This window comes from Melanotaenia boesemani, chromosome 22, assembly GCF_017639745.1.
Source record: "Melanotaenia boesemani isolate fMelBoe1 chromosome 22, fMelBoe1.pri, whole genome shotgun sequence".
Classification (NCBI taxonomy): domain Eukaryota; kingdom Metazoa; phylum Chordata; class Actinopteri; order Atheriniformes; family Melanotaeniidae; genus Melanotaenia; species Melanotaenia boesemani.
In genome coordinates, this window is record NC_055703.1 from 1,986,564 (window position 1) to 1,996,255 (window position 9,692).

A 9,692-nucleotide genomic window follows, 5' to 3' on the forward strand; every position below is an offset into this window, starting at 1 on the left:
ATCCGGTCAGGTATCTGGTGCTGGTGATGTAAACGGGCTCAGGGTGGAACTGAAAAGAAAAATAATGTGCAGCAGCAGTCTGCGTATAAACCAGGTTTAAACTTTTCCTGCAGTCTGTTTTGCAGCATGTTAGCTCCAATGTTAGCAGCTACAGCTAAAGCCGGTTACGCAGGAAGCGAGAACTTTGTTCTTGTTCTCAAGGCTGCAAGAAGAAAAAGAAAGTTCTCGCTCTCACAGAGAGTAGGCATTAGGGCTGCTCGATTATGGGAAAAATGATAATCATGATTATTTTGATTGAAATTGAGATCTCGAGTATATAACACAATTATAGATGAGAGGTTGGGGGGGGGGGCATTTAAAGTGTTTACTGTGGTAATGTCGACTAAATAAATAAAAAATTGGAGACATTTCGTTTTCACGTTGAAATCCACGTCAATAAAATGTAGCGCGACATTTCTATACGGCTCTGGTGCGGCTTTACCACAGGTCCGTAGCGGTGGCGAAACATCAGACTGTCACCACGTCTTTCACAACACCCTCTCTACCCTCATCATACAGGGAAGAAAGAGACAGTCCACTAACATGGTGGTGAGATGGCAGTGATACCGTTTGTCCAAAGTGTTGATGAGTTTCTTAAATCCCGGATTGTTCACTGTGTTAATTGAGAAAAAAGTTCTGTTTGTTTATAACGTTTGTCTCTCTGTGACTCTGGGAGCTGGTGGATTATTTAGTTGCGACTCACAAAAATTGAACATTTTTCTATTTTTTTGTGTTGCGTCACAAGCCCCCGTGTGCACGTCTGCGTGCACGAAAGCGACATTTTACATGCATGACTGTTGCCTGTCGCTTGGCTGGAGGAGGGCAACGATTTTCGCTTCCTCGCGCAAGTTTACATAGAAAATGATGGAGAAGGAGCGACGCCGCCTCCCGTGTGTCCAGGTGTCTGCAACTCGTTCTGAATAAAACTAAAGCGGTCGGGCTGTGGGAGGAGTCTGCAGCAGTGGGAGGAGTCTGCAGCAAAGCGCTGCAATGAAAGCTGCGCTCAATTTGAAAACAGCACAAATCGAAGGACAAAAAATAATCGGACCATTTCATTTTGATGATCGTTGAAAACCCAGATTGTAATTGCAATTAAAATTCAATTAATTGCCCAGCCCTAGTAGGCATCGCCATGTTTAACAAAGAACAGACATCCTGAAAATAACTGGAAGTTACAGCACTACGTACGAAATAAATCTGATAATGGACTGGAAAATGTAGAACACACAGACACATCGGATCAGATTATTACAATTATCCGATGACACCCAGTTACCAGACGTTGCTGGTCATGTAAACACCAGCTGCCATCCAGGTCCTGGTCTTGGATGGAAGTCCTCGTTTGTCCAGCATCTCTGGTGTAAGCTGGACACCAGCAAAGGGCTCACTGAGCCAACAGTCGTACCAGGATGTCACAACAACCGTCACAAGCTTCAGTTCAACATGCAGGAGTTGAAAAGCATCCAAGGAAACAGTGGGATGTGATGTTTTCCACAACGGTGGCCATGACAACACTGTACAATGGAGTGCCACATAAATGAGTTATTATATAATAAAACTGGGCCTCCTTCCACAGTTGTATATAATCCCGTTCTCATATGTCCATCAACATAAAATGAGCGTGAATAACGAACCGCAGCATTCACTGCAGTGCGTGTCTGTGCAACGAGGCAGAGAGATGAGGCACTAAAATTAACTCCAGCGCTCTAAGCTACGACGCTGCCTGCTGTACATCCTCCATAATGTGGGTCAGCTCTTCTCTCTGCCGGTTGAGCCCTTGCAGCCCTTAAACGGATGCCAGCATCACCGTACGCTCCCATTTAACACAGATGTCTGACAACCAACACTTGGGTCCACATAGGTGATCTGACTGTATCTAAGATAGAGATAGTTGTAAATTTAACCAGAAACAAAGAGCAGAACTTTCTGTTTTAATCAGGCTCTAAAAGATGATCTGACTCTGTCCATCCCTATGAAGGTTTTTCTCTAGAGCAAGTCCACGAAGCCCAGCTTCTGGGTGTTACCCTTGATGAGAAACTAATGTGGTCTCAACAGAAAACTGCTACTAAAATAGGAAGATGTGCTTTTTCATGAGACGGGTTAAACCCTGGTTAGTTCTGTCTGTTATCTGTCCAGACCGGGACAAACTTCCCATCCCGAGCGAGCGCTGCTGCGATGCAGGACTCAGCCTCCACGTTTCTACTGAAATATTTCATATGTCCACCCGACGGCGAGCTCGGTCCCGTGCAGGGACCATGTTCATGCAGGACCACCTCCCTGGTCCCTGAAAACTCTGAACAGTACATGCAGAATTTAAACTAAGTTCTAATGTGAGATTCTTTTTTACTGAGTCATTTTTATTGCTTTTATTATAAATCTGATTTGTAGACGACATGAATTGCATCGATTTTGTGATTTTTAGTTTAATTTGGACAGAAGCATTTGTTGGGTCTCTTCTTGGTAGAGCTTGAGTTTGTATGTGGGTGTGGGTCATGTCTTGGCTTTTAGGGGTGGGGTAATGGGAGTATGGGGTGGGCTGGGGTGTGAGTTGTTTGAAGGTCATTTCTTGCATTGTGGCTTTAGATGTGGACACCCAGGAGGACTGATGGGGATCCTTGATACAAACAAAATAATTTACTTCCAATTACACCTTTTTAAAAACCAAAGTGTTTTGCTTCATTCTGGTATCCTAACTGTAGCTGCAGAAGTTAAAAGTGTGTTAAGAGTGTGTTAAGAGTGTGTTAAGAGTGTGGACCTTCGATCACATTTGTGACCCTGTTGAGGATCCTGTGTGTGTTTCTGTGATTCTGAGACTTTTCTGGAAACAACAGCTGCTTAAAACATGTTGAGGCCTGTGTTTCACTGGATTTAACATATTTCTCTTTATTTCCTGTTCAGTTTTTTAGGAAAGGTTTAAAAATGCTGAAACTGCCAAAGCATGCCTGCACAAAGCTTCCTGATGTTAAAGGAAACCATGCAGGGGGCAGAAAGGCTAAATGTTTATGCACAGCTAGCTGGATATTGCCAAATTTGTGAAAGTAGTAAATAATGATGAATCAACGACAGAGATTTAAAATAAATAACACAAGAAAATATGATGAGGCACATCTCGCCCTGGGCTGGACCAGGTAACGGTCAACTTACGATCAATTGTGGGTAATGAAGAGAGACCACAATGTGTCTGAAAGTAAGAGCCTCTGACAGCATGAAGCCAACCAGTTATTAAACGTCTCATCCTGAACACAGAAAAGCCTGCTGGTAACTAAACTACTCGCCTGTTGTATGAGATGTTTTATTAAAGCAGCATCCGTCTAAAAGCTGAAATCACCTGAAGCAGACTGCAGAGTTTCCTGGTCTCTCTTCATTACCCACCATAGTCGTAACTTGACCGTTACCTGGTCCAGCCCAGGGCGAGATGTGCCTCACCCTTAACCCAGAAGCAGCCAGTAAACTAAAGCTTTTCTGGGGGCACATTTCTTTGTAAGCATCAGCGTGCATGTGGTTGTAGGATCAGGGGGGCTGGACTGTCGATAAAAAGGGGGCCCTGAGGCTCAACCACTAACAGTGTCCAGCTTCATCCACTGTAACTGATGATGGTAATAAGTCTGTAATAGTGTGTCCCACACACACAGCTCTGCTGCAGCCATCTGTCGGTTCTGCACCACTCAGGGTCACGGAGCCAAAACCAGATTAAAACAATACTTTGACCCACTCACTAATCCCAAGATCTGTTTCAGCACTAGCTAGCTCGTTGCTGCAGCGACATAGAGAGAATTCATGCTGCCTGAAGAATTTATGCCAAACAGGATGCAGCACAAATACCCGGAGAAAGCAGGTCAAATAATTATGGCTATGTCAACAGCTTTGTGCATTTAGTGCAGCCACATGTGAGACTTCCAGTGCTAGCGAAAGCTGAGGCTGGAGCTGGAAATAAACATCAGATTCCTGCAACAGCTGAGCCAACTGTCGTTAGATCCACATGAATGAAAGGTAGTAACACTAACAATAACATGATGCACAACCTTGTAGATTTAAATCTAAACCTAAAAAATCTGGTCTGGACCAACTTTAACCAACAGTGAAATCCAGATTTAACAAAGGAAGCCCACAATAAGACATTTAGCTTTCAGCTGACATCTTTAGGAAAGGCGAAGCTCGTAGCATGGTATGCACATCTGGCCTTGTGGAAAGAAGACGCTTCAGTGTGAACTCAGCATTTCACAGTCAAGCAACATCCATGTGTTGTTTTGCTTTCCTAACATATCAGATCTAAAGGAGGTCCTCCATCCTCTGGAGGGGATCAACGAGTTGAGGTCAGGACCTCAGTCAGGTCCTCCATCCTCTGGAGAGAATAAAATCCTACTCTGTGGGGTCAGTGATGGAGGGTAGAATCTTATCTCCACATGTCTCTGCATAGAGACTTCCTCCAATGATGACCAGCCTTGTTCATCCAGTGAGAGAGATTCTGTCCCACACCATCACACTGCCGCCACCAGATGTTACATAGCATAGCGTCCTCCACGTCTCCTCCACACACTGACCCTGCGATCCAGCTGCTGTAGGCAGAATCTGGACTCATTGCTGAACATGTCCATGTTCCAATGCACATGTTGCTGAAACCAACACAAACAGGCCAGACGATGAAATGTAGTTATGGTAACCGCAGAATCAGCTGTTCCAGGAGGCAAAGAAGATTTAGGCCACATCCTCAACTCTGCTGCTCATCCCACATTTTCCCTACAAAATTGGCTCCATTTAAAAAGTATATAAACTGACTTTCCAACAGTATCAGAATTATTATCTTTTCCGTTGTTCCGTTACTATTATAATACTGTTGGTTCTGGAGGCTGGAGCTTTTAATCCCAGTATAAACCAGTCTGTAACAGTTTTTAATCCCAGTATAAACCAGTCTGCAACAGCTTTTAATCCTAGCATAAACCAGTATGTAGCAGCTTTTAATACCGGTCTGTAGCAGCTTTTAATCCCAGTATAAACCAGTCTGTAACAGTTTTTAATCCCAGTATAAACCAGTCTGTAACAGCTTTGAATCCAAGTATAAACCAGTCTGTAAACAGCTTTTAATCCCAGTATAAGACAGTCTGTAGCAGCTTTAAAACCCAGTATAAACCAGTCTGTAGCAGCTTTTAATACCGGTCTGTAGCAGCTTTTAATCCCAGTATAAATCAGTCTGTAGCAGCTTTTAATCCCAGTATAAACCAGTCTGTAACAGCTTTTAATCCCAGTATACACCAGTCTGTAAACAGCTTTTAATCCCAGTATAAAACAGTCTGTAGCAGCTTTAAAACCCAGTATAAACCAGTCTGTAACAGCTTTTAATCCCAGTATAAACCAGTCTGTAACAGCTTTTGATCCCAGTATACACCAGTCTGTAACAGCTTTTAATCCCAGTATAAACCAGTCTGCAACAGCTTTTAATCCCAGCATAAACCAGTCTGTAGCAGCTTTTAATCCCAGTATAAACCAGTCTGTAGCAGCTTTTAATCCCAGTATAAACCAGTCTGTAGCAGCGTTTAATCTCTGCACAAACCAGTCTGTAGCAGCTTTTAATCCCAGTATAAACCAGTCTGTAGCAGTTTTTAATCCCAGTATAAACCAGTCTGTAGCAGCTTTTAATCCCAGTATAAACCAGTCTGTAACAGCTTTTAATCCCGGTATAAACCAGTGTGTAAGAGCTTTTAATCCCAGTATAAACCAGTCTGTAGCAGCTTTTAATCCCAGTATAAAACAGTCTGTAGCAGCTTTTAAACCCAGTATAAAGTAGTCTGTAACAGCTTTTAATCGCTGTATAAACCAGTCTGTAACAGCTTTTAATCCCAGTATAAACCAGTCTGTAGCAGCTTTTAATCCCGGTCTGTAACAGCTTTTAATCCTAGCATAAACCAGTCTGTAGCAGCTTTTAATCCCGGTTTGTAGCAGCTTTTAATCCCAGTATAAACCAGTCTGTAACAGCTTTTAATCCAAGTATAAACCAGTCTGTAGCAGCTTTTAATCCCAGTATAAATCAGTCTGTAGCAGCTTTTAATCCCAGTATAAACCAGTCTGTAACAGCTTTTAATCCCAGTATAAACCAGTCTGTAACAGCTTTTGATCCCAGTATACACCAGTCTGTAACAGCTTTTAATCCCAGTATAAACCAGTCTGCAACAGCTTTTAATCCCAGCATAAACCAGTCTGTAGCAGCTTTTAATCCCAGTATAAACCAGTCTGTAGCAGCTTTTAATCCCAGTATAAACCAGTCTGTAGCAGCTTTTAATCCCAGTATAAAACAGTCTGTAGCAGCTTTTAAACCCAGTATAAAGTAGTCTGTAACAGCTTTTAATCGCTGTATAAACCAGTCTGTAACAGCTTTTAATCCCAGTATAAACCAGTCTGTAGCAGCTTTTAATCCCGGTCTGTAACAGCTTTTAATCCTAGCATAAACCAGTCTGTAGCAGCTTTTAATCCCGGTTTGTAGCAGCTTTTAATCCCAGTATAAACCAGTCTGTAACAGCTTTTAATCCAAGTATAAACCAGTCTGTAGCAGCTTTTAATCCCAGTATAAATCAGTCTGTAGCAGCTTTTAATCCCAGTATAAACCAGTCTGTAACAGCTTTTAATCCCAGTATAAACCAGTCTGTAACAGCTTTTGATCCCAGTATACACCAGTTTGTAACAGCTTTTAATCCCAGTATAAACCAGTCTGCAACAGCTTTTAATCCCAGCATAAACCAGTCTGTAGCAGCTTTTAATCCCAGTATAAACCAGTCTGTAGCAGCTTTTAATCCCAGTATAAACCAGTCTGTAGCAGCGTTTAATCTCTGTACAAACCAGTCTGTAGCAGCTTTTAATCCCAGTATAAACCAGTCTGTAGCAGTTTTTAATCCCAGTATTAACCAGTATGTAAGAGCTTTTAATCCCAGTATAAACCAGTCTGTAGCAGCTTTTAATCCCAGTATAAAACAGTCTGTAGCAGCTTTTAAACCCAGTATAAAGTAGTCTGTAACAGCTTTTAATCGCTGTATAAACCAGTCTGTAACAGCTTTTAATCCCAGTATAAACCAGTCTGTAGCAGCTTTTAATCCCGGTCTGTAACAGCTTTTAATCCTAGCATAAACCAGTCTGTAGCAGCTTTTAATCCCGGTTTGGAGCAGCTTTTAATCCCAGTATAAACCAGTCTGTAACAGCTTTTAATCCAAGTATAAACCAGTCTGTAGCAGCTTTTAATCCCAGTATAAATCAGTCTGTAGCAGCTTTTAATCCCAGTATAAACCAGTCTGTAACAGCTTTTAATCCCAGTATACACCAGTCTGTAAACAGCTTTTAATCCCAGTATAAAACAGTCTGTAGCAGCTTTAAAACCCAGTATAAACCAGTCTGTAACAGCTTTTAATCCCAGTATAAACCAGTCTGTAACAGCTTTTAATCCCAGTATAAATCAGTCTGTAGCAGCTTTTAATCCCAGTATAAACCAGTCTGTAACAGCTTTTAATCCCAGTATACACCAGTCTGTAAACAGCTTTTAATCCCAGTATAAAACAGTCTGTAACAGCTTTAAAACCCAGTATAAACCAGTCTGTAACAGCTTTTATTCCCATTATAAACCAGTCTGTAACAGCTTTTGATCCCAGTATACACCAGTCTGTAACAGCTTTTAATCCCAGTATAAACCAGTCTGCAACAGCTTTTAATCCCAGCATAAACCAGTCTGTAGCAGCTTTTAATCCCAGTATAAACCAGTCTGTAGCAGCTTTTAATCCCAGCATAAACCAGTCTGTAGCAGCTTTTAATCCCAGTATAAACCAGTCTGTAGCAGCGTTTAATCTCTGTATAAACCAGTCTGTAGCAGCTTTTAATCCCAGTATAAAACAGTCTGTAGCAGCTTTTAAACCCAGTATGAAGTAGTCTGTAACAGCTTTTAATCGCTGTATAAACCAGTCTGTAGCAGCGTTTAATCTCTGCACAAACCAGTCTGTAGCAGCTTTTAATCCCAGTATAAACCAGTCTGTAGCAGTTTTTAATCCCAGTATAAACCAGTCTGTAACAGCTTTGAATCCAAGTATAAACCAGTCTGTAAACAGCTTTTAATCCCAGTATAAGACAGTCTGTAGCAGCTTTAAAACCCAGTATAAACCAGTCTGTAGCAGCTTTTAATACCGGTCTGTAGCAGCTTTTAATCCCAGTATAAATCAGTCTGTAGCAGCTTTTAATCCCAGTATAAACCAGTCTGTAACAGCTTTTAATCCCAGTATACACCAGTCTGTAAACAGCTTTTAATCCCAGTATAAAACAGTCTGTAGCAGCTTTAAAACCCAGTATAAACCAGTCTGTAACAGCTTTTAATCCCAGTATAAACCAGTCTGTAACAGCTTTTGATCCCAGTATACACCAGTCTGTAACAGCTTTTAATCCCAGTATAAACCAGTCTGCAACAGCTTTTAATCCCAGCATAAACCAGTCTGTAGCAGCTTTTAATCCCAGTATAAACCAGTCTGTAGCAGCTTTTAATCCCAGTATAAACCAGTCTGTAGCAGCGTTTAATCTCTGCACAAACCAGTCTGTAGCAGCTTTTAATCCCAGTATAAACCAGTCTGTAGCAGTTTTTAATCCCAGTATAAACCAGTCTGTAGCAGCTTTTAATCCCAGTATAAACCAGTCTGTAACAGCTTTTAATCCCGGTATAAACCAGTGTGTAAGAGCTTTTAATCCCAGTATAAACCAGTCTGTAGCAGCTTTTAATCCCAGTATAAAACAGTCTGTAGCAGCTTTTAAACCCAGTATAAAGTAGTCTGTAACAGCTTTTAATCGCTGTATAAACCAGTCTGTAACAGCTTTTAATCCCAGTATAAACCAGTCTGTAGCAGCTTTTAATCCCGGTCTGTAACAGCTTTTAATCCTAGCATAAACCAGTCTGTAGCAGCTTTTAATCCCGGTTTGTAGCAGCTTTTAATCCCAGTATAAACCAGTCTGTAACAGCTTTTAATCCAAGTATAAACCAGTCTGTAGCAGCTTTTAATCCCAGTATAAATCAGTCTGTAGCAGCTTTTAATCCCAGTATAAACCAGTCTGTAACAGCTTTTAATCCCAGTATAAACCAGTCTGTAACAGCTTTTAATCCCAGTATACACCAGTCTGTAACAGCTTTTAATCCCAGTATAAACCAGTCTGCAACAGCTTTTAATCCCAGCATAAACCAGTCTGTAGCAGCTTTTAATCCCAGTATAAACCAGTCTGTAGCAGCTTTTAATCCCAGTATAAACCAGTCTGTAGCAGCTTTTAATCCCAGTATAAAACAGTCTGTAGCAGCTTTTAAACCCAGTATAAAGTAGTCTGTAACAGCTTTTAATCGCTGTATAAACCAGTCTGTAACAGCTTTTAATCCCAGCATAAACCAGTCTGTAGCAGCTTTTAATCCCAGTATAAACCAGTCTGTAGCAGCTTTTAATCCCAGTATAAACCAGTCTGTAGCAGCGTTTAATCTCTGTACAAACCAGTCTGTAGCAGCTTTTAATCCCAGTATAAACCAGTCTGTAGCAGTTTTTAATCCCAGTATTAACCAGTATGTAAGAGCTTTTAATCCCAGTATAAACCAGTCTGTAGCAGCTTTTAATCCCAGTATAAAACAGTCTGTAGCAGCTTTTAAACCCAGTATAAAG

General features: G+C 41.3%; 1 long non-coding RNA gene across 1 annotated transcript in view; it reads left to right on the forward strand.

The window, feature by feature from the left end:
• Nucleotides 1-1,476: 1,476 nt before the first annotated feature.
• Nucleotides 1,477-9,692, forward strand: part of LOC121633835 — a 17,121-nt gene continuing 8,905 nt past the window's right edge. The window contains exons 1-2 of the long non-coding RNA XR_006009128.1: nt 1,477-1,490; nt 2,764-2,768. This is a non-coding gene — a long non-coding RNA (uncharacterized LOC121633835). The remainder of the gene's footprint in view (nt 1,491-2,763; nt 2,769-9,692) is intronic.